We start from the raw sequence: 14,439 nt of genomic DNA on the forward strand, positions 1-14,439 counted from the left end.
GAGCAAGTTTCTGGTGATGGGAGCTCGAGGGGGAGGTCACATCAGCGGGGGTCTCGAACCACCAAACCTTGAGGCTCATCGGGAGATGCGTGGTTGGAGAACAGCAAGTTTAAAAGTGGGTGCCAGGTGAGATGGTGACCCATTCAAAGGGGCAGGGAGGTACCTGCCACCCCTCAGGGTGGGGTCAAGGGGCTTGTAAACTGCTATTGGGTAGAGAGGGAGGGCGAACAACCGGGCCTTTCCAGGTCCAGATGTTAGTAGCAATCTGAAATGTACTAAGAGGGGAAGAAAAACACTGTCGTTATTCTTTAAAGAACACGGTTTTAAAAATGAATTCAGATAATCCAGCAGAATGTTTTCTCCTAGTTCTTGTGTATTGTGTTGCCACAACAACGTTCTTCACAAATCAGCAATTGAATGTAACCCAAGTACTCCGCTGATTAGCCTCTGCAAGGAAAAGCACCACTGGTACATGAAAGCCGACTCCTGGGCTTCTCTTTTGGTTTTTTTTTATGTCTTCCAGAGCTTCTGGTATTTCTTGCCATGCCTCACCACATACTGCCTTCCTTCGCCTAGGTCAGGGGTAGGCAATTCCGGTCCTCGAGAGCCGGAGCCAGGTCAGGTTTTCAGGATATCCACAATCAATATGCATGAGATAGATTTGCATCTCAAGGAGGCAGTGCATGCAAATCCATCTCATACATATTCATTGTGAATATCCTGAAAACCTGACCTGGCTCCGGCTCTCGAAGACTGGAATTGCCTACCTCTGGCCTAGGTCAAAGTCTTTTCAGCCATGCAGAAATTGCTTTAAAATTATAATTTATGTAAGCTTGTATTTCCCATCAGTAGTTTTTTTAACCACTTTAGCACATTCCTGACAAAGAAGCTCGTGTGGTGCCTTCCTATAGAGTGGGCCAAAAATGCATAGGTATGCAGCATTTATTCATTATTTCTTTTTATTGTACAAGTATTGAATAGGAGTAATATACAGTGTTCCCCCAGCCATTCACAGTATTCTCTGACCAGGACTTCCTGTGCTAAAATCAGGCTTCACCAATCAGGAGCCTGACTTTAGTGCAGGAAGAGGTGGTCGGAGCATACTGCGAGTGATTTCCTTTGCTCGCCAGCACTCCAGCTGCCATCTTCTGCCTCCCCAGGCAAGAAACCTTATTTGTGGTTTTTCAATATTCGCAGGGGTTCCTGGAACGGAACCTCCGCAATTATCAGGGGAGGACTGTAGGGAGGGGGAAATTTTATTATTACATGTTTTATATGATAATGGAATATATGGATGGGAGGGATGGGAAAGGGAAAGAGATAAGAATTTATGTAATGTACCAATGATTGTTTGTAAGTGATGTATTTATTGTCAATGTGAATGAATATATTTAACACTTAATGTAATTTTGAAAATGAATAAAGAATTTTTAAAAAAAGGGGAGAACTGTAGTACTGCACAATAATCAAGTCAAATCAAATCAATATAATTGATACATAAACATCACACAAATGTTATCCATGACACCTGTAAAATAAAAAGAAATCCTAGACTATAAAATGAGCAATAATTGTATAAATATTTGTATGTATGTAGATAAATTTTATCTTGGTCCTAAGGATTTTCATGAAATGGGGTGAATCTAGGGTCTTTGGGTGCGAGAAAGCGATTTGGCTAGGTCTGGAATTCAGCAAAATTCATTTGGGGAATTTTTCTGATGTTCCCGCCTCCCCTTGCAGCCCATTGATCAGACATTCCTAAAGAAGCTTAGCCAGCCAATAGGCTACAGGGAAAAGAAGAAATGAAGTTTGCTAATGTGGTGCCTCTGTAGCTCCACCTCCCACCTCCTCCTGCAGCCCATTGGTCAGATATTGCTAAGAAATCTTAGCCAGTCAATAGGCTGCAAGGAAAAGCAGTAATGAATGTGCATGAGAGAGATCTGTCTGCTTACCAAGGAGGAAATGCATGCACTCTCTTTTGCTTACTTATTCTGGATATCCTGAAAACCTGGCCTGCCTGTAAACCTCAAGGACATTACGAGTACATTACATGGAATTTATATTCCACCAGTGCCCAAAGCAAAAGAGTTCATGGTGGGTTACAATAATATAGTAACAGACCCAGTTAGGTAAAAGTATCGAGTTACATATGAATTGAGTTAGTTGGTGTATACCAGGGATCTCAAAGTCCTTCCTTGAGAGCTGCAATCCAGTCGGGTTTTCAGGATTTCCCCAATGAATACGCATTGAAAGCAGTGCATGCACATAGATCTCATGCATATTCACTGGGGAAATCCTGAAAACCCGACTGGATTGTGGCCCTCAAGGAGGGACTTTGAGATCCCTGGTGTATACATAAAAAAATAACATCAACTAGTTGTTATAAATTTTCATTACCATGAAACCAACTTCATTTTTGGTCTAAAACTTGTCAAAGTCAATACCAACCAGGATATATATGATCTACAGCAGGGCTGCCTAAGTCCGGTTCTCGAGATCTACTGGCAGGCCAGGTTTTCAGAATATCCACAATGAATATGCAAGAGAGAGAGATTTGCATACCAAGAAGGCAGTGCAGGCAAATCTCTCTCATGCATATTCATTGTGGATATTCTGAAAACCTGGCCTGCCAGTAGATCTCGAGGACCGGACTTGGGCAGCCCTGATCTACAGGTATGCCAAAAATTGTTCTTATATCTATAAATTGAGATTTTACATATGTTAAAAAAAAAAAAAAGAATTGTTTTGTTTTCCAAAATATGTATCTTCGAATGCTTGCTATATAAGAGATAGTTTTATTTACTGCTCACATCAAAATTGCAACTCATTTATTTTATACTATTACGGCATAAGAAATGCATTTAAAATATGTTTTTACAGTTATATGAGAAGCCTTTAACACTATGACAACTGCCATAAACAACCATACTAAAATCGCTGCTGCTTTCAGCTTTGCACCCAGTAATCTGACTGTATTTAGTCATGTCCCTGCTTGTTGGAATTCAGCATCCTGGCTTATGGTTAATTTCATCCTTACGACCTGAGGTCATGTCTGTGTTTGAATGTAGTAGAAGTTACAGCATTTATATTCAAAGGCGCCAAGTTATTTTAAAATACAATTCTGACAGGCAGTTTATGAACCAGCTGTTCAAAAGGTTGAAGCCAGTTAATATCGGTGGTTAGACACCTAGCATTAGCCAGCTAATAGGCCATATTTAGTACAAGCTAACTGGTTAATGCAGAGTTAACATGGGAGCTCCCGTGTCAGTTCTCTACAGTTCAACATTCAAAATATCACAGAGTAAATATTTTATATTCAACAAATATCATGTACTACAATCATACAATATTATCGTGATATGCTCAGACCGACCACCATAGCTTGAGGGTCAGTGGTTGTGGCCATTCATACTCTGATTCTTCCCTCTCTCCTTAAAGAATGACATGAAGATGGTTTCCCACGGTTATCCGTGGGGACGGGAACGGTGATGAATTTTGTCACCGTGTCATTCTCTAGTTGTAGCTTTAACCACTGTGCCACACTCTCCCTCACATGAGAAACATGTTTGTGGGGAAAATTCTTTCAGTCTTTGCAGTAGTGCCGCAGGTTCAAAGCTGTAAAACTAATTCTGTAATTTCCCTCCCTTAATAGTAAATTCCGCTGTTCATATCTTGCGCCATTTTTCTTCCGAAACAGATCTAGCTATAAAAATGATGTGGATACATAAATACCTGTCGTACAGGTGGACATTGTGGCGTGTACTGGAGCACTGCGGTCACAAGCTGCTTCTGGATGATAAAGTGCTAATTGCAACCTCAGCTTTTTTTTGTGGAGAAAAATAACCCTCATCATTTATTTTTCTGTCAAAATAAAAATATGCTGTTGGAACAAAAACTGTTTTCTCAGCCCACCATTTCAACAGTTTATTTATGTTAATGTATATGAAAAGAATGTATATTTTTATTAACGGTATAATCTAGAGGTCAGAGAAGCCGATGAAGAAAACTCTTGCAAACCTAATCAGCGGTTGCCGAAGGGGTTGATGCAGGTGTGTTAACCTGCGCAATAGACATGGCCACACAGGGCCTGATTCTACTCGTATATATGGCGCCGACTTGCACGGTGCTAAGTGCAATTCTGTAAGAGTTACACAAACTTTATGGAATCATTCTTAGCACTAGGATGGGTCATATTAGGCACACCCATTTAAACCAAGGGTCTATTTATTTAAAAATTTATATACCGTTTATTACCTTTACAGTTTCCATAGTAACATGCATAAAATGTTAAACAAACATACATAATTCAATTGTTAAAAAATAACATTCTTGGTAGGCGGGAGTGGCCAAGATGGCGGCGCTAACCTGGCAGCAGTGAGAACGCTCCTTATGCTTTATATTATACTACTTACAATGAAGTGCCGCATACCAATCGAAAAGGTAGCGTGAGGGCGTCTACCTCCTCAGCTCCCTTGGCTGCTTTAGTCCAGTGTACTTTGGATCAATGCCTGCCAGGAGTTTGCTTTCTAATGGGCGAGTTAAGCCCCACTGCGTTCCCGAAGGGAGAAGACTCGATTACACTGGGGCAGGAGATCTTCCTCTCGCCTGCACCGGTTGTGCCGCCTCCTTTTCCGGCCGATGCAGCTGCCCTAGAAGTGGAATTGAGGGAAGCCAAAGACGCACCCGACCTTTCCATAGAGGAAGGATCCTCGGCAGATGAGCTTCTGCCCATGCGGACCAGCTTAAGGGGTTTTTCCCCCGCGACGGAGGACACTATCAACTATTCTCAAGATGCTCCAGAAATTAGATGTGGTAACAATGAAAACGGCAGAGGAGGTAAAGGCTCTTGGAGCAAAGCTAGACACTATTACAAAAACTTTTGAACAAACAAATCTTGAAACCAAAAACTCTATTGAAAAACTTCAAACTGAGGTACAATCAATGCAAGAATATAAAGGTCTTACAATAAAGGATGGTACATTGTTACAACGTAAAATAGAAAATATTGAAAACTTTAACAGAACAAGAGGGCATTCGGAAAAGCTGAAAGGGGACAGATTCAAAACAAATGCTAGGAAGTTCTTCTTTACCCAGCGTGTGGTGGACACCTGGAATGCGCTTCCAGAGGACGTAATAGGGCAGAGTACGGTATTAGGGTTGAAGAAAGGATTGGACAATTTCCTGCTGGAAAAGGGGATAGAGGGGTATAGATAGAGGATTACTGCACAGGTCCTGGACCTGTTGGGCCGCCGCGTGAGCGGGCTGCTGGGCACGATGGACCTCAGGTCTGACCCAGCAGAGGCATTGCTTATGTTCTTATGTTCTTAACCTTTTCTTATCGTAATAAATTTTACGTTACGCTGGTTCCAATCGTAATTATTTTAGCAAAGTTTGGTATCATTCACCGTTATCATTTACAGCTATTGTACACACAATGTAAATGTCATAAGTCTGTAAATTCAAATATTTTGTGTTACTGGCTCTTTATTAGTATGGGACATACGAAGGCAACAACATTTTTGGAATGTCCCGTTATCCGGGACACACGATAGGAAAAGGTTAATGTTAGAATTTTGAACTTTCCTAAGACTCCTGGGATGATCTCGTCAAAAAAAATTTGGTAGAGATATTGAAATATTCTCCTGAGTTTATACCCCCTTTAAACAAAATGTATTATCTACCTACTGTGATAAAAAAAAATTTCCAGGAGACGCAGGAAGGGAAGGAAAGGAAAAATACTCAACCTCAGCTTGATTTGAAAGATATATCTGCGATACTAGAAGAATCTATCACTGAGTCAACTCCAAGGACAACATTATTGATATCATTCGTTTTTCAACAAGACCAGGATTCATTTGTGAACTTATACTTTAAATTTTCAAAAAATTTGTTTTATGGTAAAAGGATGTGGGCATATTTAGATGTGACAAAAATTACCCAGGAGAGAAGGAACAACGAGTCAATCTTATATCAAGGACACTAGCCATTTCTTAACATGGTTACAACAGATTGAACTACCAGAGGGTCCCATAACATTGGTGACGTTAGATGTAGTATCTTTATACACCTCTTTGCCACAAAGTCACTGTCTCGAGGTAGCCCAGAAAGCTTTAGATAGCCGTATTCGCCCTCATCAGTGTCCTACAGAGTTCATTATCTCTCTTCTGCGACTGGCGTTAATGGAAAATTTCTTCACGGGTGGCCACTCCTTATATTTACAAAATAAAGGAGTGGCCATGGGAGCAACTTGTGCACCTTCCATCGCCTGTTTATATATGAAGGAGTTTGAAGAACAGTACGTGTATGATAACATGTGGACCAATAACATCAGGGGTGGAAAAGGTACATCGATGATGTTTTCTTGCTATGGCAAGGTTCCAATCAGCAACTTAACTCTTTCTTTGAGTGGTTAAACACAAGAGACTGTCATATACAATTCACATTGCATCAATCTATGGTGGGCATAAATTTTTTGAACACATGGGTTTCCATTAAACAGGGCAAACTAGAAACAACTTTATACATTAAGCCCATGGATACGATCAGTCTTTTGGAATACAGCAGCTGTCATCCTGCGACTCTTAAAGACAGTCTACCATTCTCCCAGTTTCTGAGGTACCGAAGAATCTGTAGCCATATGCAAGACTTTAAGTCATCGTCAAAACAACTTTCTAAATCTCTCTCTGATAGAGGGTACCCCAAAAAGGTTTTAAGAAAGGGGTATCGAAGAGCCAAGAATAACCATCGGGAGTGGCTCTTACAAAACAGTAGTAACCCAGCAATATCCGTTCATACTGATGAAGAACTTATGACCTGTGTCCTTAGACATAACACGGAATCACAGCAATTGGCCAATATCATCCGTAACCATTGGAGAATTTGACAAGGACTTCCATGCTTTGAAAATGTTCAGCTTCGTTTGGCGTACACTAGGTCACGAAACTTTAGAGAATATTTGAGCCTCAAACCTGATGAGGACGTCCAGCTGGACAGGTCGAAAGGTTACCACTCTAAGTGTGGCAGTTGTCAAATCTGCCCCTTAACCACACAAGGATCCTCTTTTGAAAACCCGTTGAACCATAGAACGTACAACTTACGCTATAAAACATCTCGCAGGTCAGAATTCGTGGTCTATTTGATTAAATGTCCCTGTTCCAAGATCTACATAGGGAAGACCACTAGGCTGTTTTGCTTGCATCTACAGAGAAAAGAGGCTCCGCTGGTAGCACATTGTTTAACTGACCAGCACACATTTCAGCAACTGGCATTTATGGTTATTGATCAAATTCCGGAATCATGCAGAGGGGGGGATGGGGGGAAAAAACTTCTTCAGAATGAACAGAAGTGGATTGATCGACTCCAAACGATACAACCTAAAGGGTTAAACATAGCGTTGAATTGGCAAGCTTTCTTTGGCTGAGGGTCGGTTCAGTCCAGTCCAGCTCAGATGCGTTGCTCTGATTTGTCAGATATTTCTGTTCACTCAAATGCATTTAACTTCATTCACTGTTAAATAACTGTTTATCTTAATGCTTCCAATTTAAATTTCCATCAATCAGCTGTTGTCTTTAAGTTTGATAAAAGGGTTCTTCTAAAAAAACAGGGCAGTTCCGGATATGACGTCAGACGCCGACATAGGCTTTAAGTAGTAGAATCTTTACCGCAGTCACGGTCTTTTCCCCCTGAATAAGCCAGTGGGATACGTAATTACGGACTAGAGCACCGTCAGTAAAATGCAGTTCAAGTTTCAGCTTCACAAACGGATTCTTTAAATCTTCTTCAGTTTTTTAAAAGTATGTAAGGTGGGGGTGTTTCCAAGTGTTTTTCTAGGACAGTTTAACTACGGTAGTTATAGTTACTAAGTAGTAACATAACAATGAGAAATTTAGTAACAATGATGTTTTATTCATTTGTAGAAGTTAATCTTCGCGCTGTTCTGAAGAAGCTCTTTGAAATGTATAGAGAGCGAAACGGAAATCTTCCGTCTGACTGAGCCGGGCAGTCGCTTACCCGAGCTAAGTACCACACCACCCATACGCTGAGAGGTTGGATAGGCTGGGGCTATTCTCTCTGGAAAAGAGGAGGCTCAGGGGTGATATGATAGAGACCTTCAAGGTCATGAGGGGCATAGAGAGGGTAGATAGGGACAGATTCTTCAGGCTGAAAGGGACAACAGGCACGAGGGGGCATTCGGAGAAACTGAAGGGAGATAGGTTCAAAACAAATGCAAGGAAGTTTTTTTTCACCCAAAGGGTCGTGGACACTTGGAATGCGCTACCAGAGGAAGTGATCAGGCAGAGTACGGTACAAGGATTCAAACAGGGATTGGACGGATTCCTGAAGGATAAAGGGATCGTGGGATACTGAGAGAGGTGCTGGGATGTAACACAAGTATAGAAACCCAACCAGGTCGTGCATGTGCAAGACCGGAGGGTTAGGACTTCGATGGGAAGATAGGACTCAATGGGAAACCAAGGTGGCAAGGGAGCCCCTTCTAGTGATTCAGACAGGTCGTGACCTGTTTGGGCCGCCGCGGGAGCGGACTGCTGGGCAGGATGGACCTATGATCTGACCTGGCGGAGGCACTGCTTATGTTCTTATTTACTTAGAGTGACAATCAATCCTTGTTAAAATGAACATTTATAAAACATCTATATAAAGACAAAAGATAAAATATTTATATAAAAAAATTAAAAAAAGGACAAAAGCATAAAAAGGCCTATTGAGAAAATAAGACAGCACCCGATGATAGCTCAGTTGTGGGTTTAATGGCCAAGATAAGTTCTGGCTATTGACCCTGGGCACTTGAGGCATTCAGTCTTCTTCTCAACGTGCATGCTTGGTCTATTTTGAACGTTTTAGTTTCATTGTTGGCTCATTTGAGGAGTTTGAGTACTATTACTATTTTGATTGAGTGTACTTATTAAACACAAGTCATATTAGTTGAACAATCTGGTTTGGAGTACTTTTAAAATGAATTGTCCTGGAACTCATTATTAGAAGATACGATTAAAGCATTTAGCATATCTGGCTTAAAAAAAAGTTTGGATAAGTTCCTGGAGGAAAGGTCCTTAGTCTGTTATTGAGATAGACAAGAGGAAAGCCACTGCTTGCCCTGGGAATGGTAGCATGGAAACTTGCTTCTCTTTGGGATTCTGCCAGATATTTGTGACCTGCATTGGTCACTGGTAGAAGCAGGATAGTGGGCTAGAAGACCCATCGGTCTATCCCAGTATGGCTATTCTTATGAAAAATAAATAGAAAAAACTATATTTTATAAAATACCCTTGGACAAACAGAATATCCACACACAGGTTTAAATCTCTGGGATCCTGTTTGATAAAGACAAATGAACACTTACATTGCCTTTAAAAGCAAGCATAAAATGGGCAACCATAAAAATTAGACCTGACATCCTCACATCACAAATAAATCCTGATAAACCGACTCATGTTAACCCTGAAGGAAACCGTTCAACTAGTATTCCTTGTTTGTAACACTTTTTATGTCCTGTCTATATTTCACGTCCAGACAACCATCTGGGATCTTCTGCAGCATAAGCGTTGGCCCTTTTGCAAAGCTTTTCTCCACGTCTGCAAAAATGCAGACTGCACTGCAGACAAAGGGAAGCTGGATCCCATATTGCAGAGGCACTTGCTCTCTTCTTTTTGCACCAAGAATTTTATTCAGCTATGTTTAATAATATTTGTGTGGGTGGGGGGGGAGGGGGGAGGGGGGAGAGGGTTATTGAAAATGTAAATAGTGTTCGAGAAAACAAGACGCTGGCTCAGCAAATGTGCTGCATATTTTCACATGCAACATGCAAGCTTGAGAATTTTAAATGCTGTGTCTTTCCTAGTTAATGTTTTCTTCACCGTTAGATGGCTCTGTACTTACTTTATGTTAACTTTAAGTTTGATCTCAGAATGTCAATCTCCTTCCAGAGGAACTAGATAAACTGTGGCACAATCTACCTACCAGCTGTCCTGTAAAAACAATTTCCTTAAGAAAGCTGCTGTATTATTTTGCCAAATTAAAAAAAAAAAACCAAAGGATAATGGTAAGAAAGTTTATATGTGAATCTCAACTACATTTTGGAACATAAAATATATCATTGTCATGCTTGAACAGCATGGAGATTTCAGTAGCTTTTTGGCAGCATTGGAAGAAGTAGCGGTGGATGTAAACATGGATAGATAACTGGGTAGGAGTTTCACAACAGATGAAGCCTCTGGAGTTTAAGCCATTGGCATGGTTAGAAGGCAATTTTTGCAGCGACTCTCAAACCTTTTAGCTCTGGAACACTTAAAAACAGAGCAAATTTTTGTTGTGGCCTATTATAATTGAAATTATATAATTGCTTGCATAACCAACAAAAAATTAAATTTGAGAGTTTTATTTAAAGTTCTTTAAGCTACATATGGGTAGGGTTACCAGATTATCTGTTTGGAAAATCCGGACCTCTAGACCAGTCACCAGGCCCACCAAGTTCCACCCATTCTCGCCCCAGCCCCGCCCCCGCTGCCTGCTCTCGTCGGGCATGTGCGGATGCCCTCCTGCCCGACGCGATGTGAAGGAAAGTTTTTCAAAACCCGGACAAAGTGCCAGGTTTTGAAAAGCCGTCTGGGGAAATCCGGACTAACTAAACTAAATTAAACCTTAAGTTTATATACCGCATCATCTCCACGGATGTGGAGCTCGGCATGGTTTACAAGAACTTAAAATATAGGAAGAGAAGGGAAAAAAAAAAGGTTTACATGAACTTATATGTAGAACATAAGGACATCTGGTAATGGTAACAACGGTGAAGTTAAAGTAGGTAGAATAGAATTGCTAATCAATGTGATTGATGTGCTTGCTTTTGAGTGCAAATTAACTCAAAACACGGCTCAATAGTCCACAAGCAAACACGCATTTCGTCATCTGCAATCCTTTAAAAAAAAATTAATTAATTAATTTCTGTCAGAGATGAAAATCCATGTTCGCAAAGATAAGAAGATCCAAACAGTAACAAAGCCTTGATTGCTTTGTTGCTCAAGTTAGGATAACTACTGCATACTGTTAGTTTTCAAGGACCAATCAAATCAAAGAATGATGCTCATCTCGGCGGTTGTATCCTTATACACACAGATGCTCAGACATTGACAGATTCTTGTGTACACAACATACATGTCATCTATTCTAGTGTATATTTATGAAGGGAATTTTTAAAAATAAAGTAACATTCTGGAATCTCTTTGGCGCCAACCGCTGTGCCACGACACACAGTTAGAGAGACACTGGTCTAATGAGTGGAGTGGAGGGGGACATGATATATTTCATCTCTGCCCCTCCTCCTGCTCCCACAAAACTTAAAAATTGAATTCTTTAGCTGGTGGAGATCTTTCACCTCTGCAAGTTGAAGACAACCCCAACCTGCCAAACCCCCAGGCTGCAGCAATCCTAGCCACCGATAGTGGCACCCCTTGAAAAGAAGACTGAGAGGGGACATGATCAAAACATTCAAGATATTGAAGGGAATTGACTTAGTAGAGAAAGAGAGACTGTTCACCCTCTCCAAGGTGAAGAGAATGAGAGGGCACTCGCTAAAGTTAGAAGGGAAAAGATTCCGTACAAACATAAGGAAGTTCTTCTTCACCCAGAGTGGTGGAGGTCTGGAACGCTCTTCCGGAGACTGTTATAGGGGAAAACACCCTTCAGGGATTCAAGACAAGGTTGGATAAGTTCCTACTGGAACAGAGCATACGCAAGTAAGGCTAGACTCAAACAGGGCACTGGTCTTTGACCTAAGGGCCACTGAGTGAACAGACTGCTGACCACTGGTCTGTTCTGATGCATGAACAGGGTGCTGGCAACAGAGGCCGAGAGTGCTGCAGCCAACTGCCACAGTGTTCTGACACCCCAGGGGTTCATCAAGCTGAGGATATCTTCTCTGCGTACTTGTTATAAAATACATGTCATGGTATGGGTTTGTCGTGCCACTGGGGCTTGCGCACATCTGAGACGCTGAAAGCTATGCCATCAGTAGTTTCACTACCAGAAGGGCCTCCCAAGGTGGGCAGGTTTCAACAAAGATGTCAGACTCCTGATTGGTAGGAAGAGGTGATCGGAGCATACCGCGAGTGATTCCTTCCGACTGCCCTCTCCTGCCCAGTCATTCACAGTCAGAAAATTCCACAAATGACCGGGACCGCAAATCGCGGACCACAAATTAACGGGGGAGCACTATATATATAAATTATGGCCCCATTAAAATGCATGCAATGACCTGAGAATGGAAACTCTTATGTCACCTGGTTTTAGGTGTGAACAAGGGCTGGTTTGGGGTGGAGTGTAGGCAGTCACAATCCACAGATATAGTTTGTGCCCAAACAATTAATGTCCATGGCTTCATTTTAGCTGCAATTATATAACGAAAGAACATAAGAATAGCCTTACTGGCTCAGACCAATGGTCCATCAAGCCCAGAAGCCCATTCTCATGGTGGCCAATCCAGGTCACTAGTACCTGGGCCAAAACCCAAGGAGTAGCAACATTCCATGCTACTAATACAGGGCAAGCAGTGGCTTCCCCCATGTCTTTCTCAATAACAGACTATGGACTTTTCCTCCAGGAACTTATCCAAACCTTTCTGAAAACCAGCTAGATTATCCGCTCTTACCACAAGCTCTGGCAACGCGTTCAAGAGTTTGACTATTCTCTGAGTGGAAAAAAATTTCCTCCTATTGATTTTAAAAGTATTTCCCTGTAACTTCGAGTGTCCCCTAGTCTTTGTAATTTTTGACGGAGCCTGTTCCCCTGTTTGGAAGAGATTCACAATCTCAAATTCTTTTTACAGTCATAACACCGTGGGTTTTCCCTCAGAGAGGAGTCCTCTGCAACAAGAAAACAAGTAAATAATGTTTGCTTCACCTAATAAGCTTATCAGGTGACACATAAACCCCCTCCTTTACAAAGCCGCACTAGAGTTATTAGCACTGGCTGCAGCTCAGATGCTCATAGGAATTCTAGGAACATAGGCGCTGTTACTGTGGTGGCCGGCGCTAAAAACGTTAGCACAGCTTTGTAAAGGAGGGGGGGAATTAGCAGAGTTTTAACTTTTTAACAATAAAAATTTTATTCAGAATGAACCCCTCGCCCGGCCGAGAGGTTACGTGACCGCGCACAAGATGGCAGTCTAACTAATTCCTCCGCTCCAGCCCTCTAAATCAAACTTGATTTCAATCCGTTACAACCGTCCTCAAAGGTCAGTAACTTTAAATATCAAGATCGCTATGTCTTCCCGATCTAATAAACCGGATGGTTCGCCGCCGGTCAACAATACTGCCGTGCATTATGCGTTGAAGCGCTCCAAGCACGACCCTTCGTCACCTGAAAAAGCGTGCTCCTCTGTTGCCAAAGATCGGGGAGCCTCGATCGCTGCTGACTTACAAATTCTGCATACTCTCATGCAAGATAACCTCGCAGCCACAGAAGATATTCGATCGGAAATTAATAACATCACGCTCCAGCTTAAGAAATACAGCGCCCGTCTGGATCTTACTGAGGAGCGCGTGGCAGCGCACAACACACAACTGCAGGAAGTGCAACGGGGCCTACATAAGATTGATCTTGTCCAACCGTATGCGCAGGAATAACATGCGTCTTATAGGTTTACTGGAGACCTTGGAGGGTAAAGACCTCATTTCTTATCTACAAGATCTTCTCCCAAAACTTTTAAATTTGCAATTCTCACCACCTTTAGAGATAGAGAGGGCTCATAGAGTTCCATCTGGCCCACCATCTCAATCTAAATTCGCGAGACCGATAGTTATGAAAATTCTCCGTTACCAGCAAACTTTACAGATACTACAGGCTGCAAAAGCTAAATCTCCTCTATCAGTGGAAACCAAGAAAATCTTGTTCGTCCCGGATTTGTCCAAATCCTCTGCTCAAAAAAGAAAGATTTTCCTCTTCATGCGCTCACACCTTAAAAGCATTGGTGCACAATATGACCTATTCTACCCGGCCAAAATGAATATAACCTACCGTAACACCTCCAAAACCTTTGAGGATCCCAAAGACCTGCAAAAATTTTTGGATGAAAATGTTAATGACATGACCTGATGCCTCTGATGAGTAGTTACAATTACAGATTGATCTCATTTCTGTTTTTTACCTTTGTCTGACCACTTTGGGCTGAGGAGCTGTGTGTTGGGCATGTTTTGTCAGCATGCGACCTCATCACTGGTTCTTTTTCTTCACGTTATGCCTACTCGGTGCCATCATGAGTCGCATCTATTTTTGTTTTTTGTTTTCTCTTTTTGTGACTTTTTTTCTGGTGGAGTTTTTCTCAAAACTATTTTCCATTTTGCTATTTCTTCTATTGGAGGCTATTTTTACTCATCATACCTCTCAGATTTTAACATGGATTCTATGATCACCATCTTCCCTTGATTC

Source organism: Geotrypetes seraphini, chromosome 7 (assembly GCF_902459505.1).
Source record: "Geotrypetes seraphini chromosome 7, aGeoSer1.1, whole genome shotgun sequence".
In the NCBI taxonomy this organism is placed as follows: Eukaryota; Metazoa; Chordata; class Amphibia; order Gymnophiona; family Dermophiidae; genus Geotrypetes; species Geotrypetes seraphini.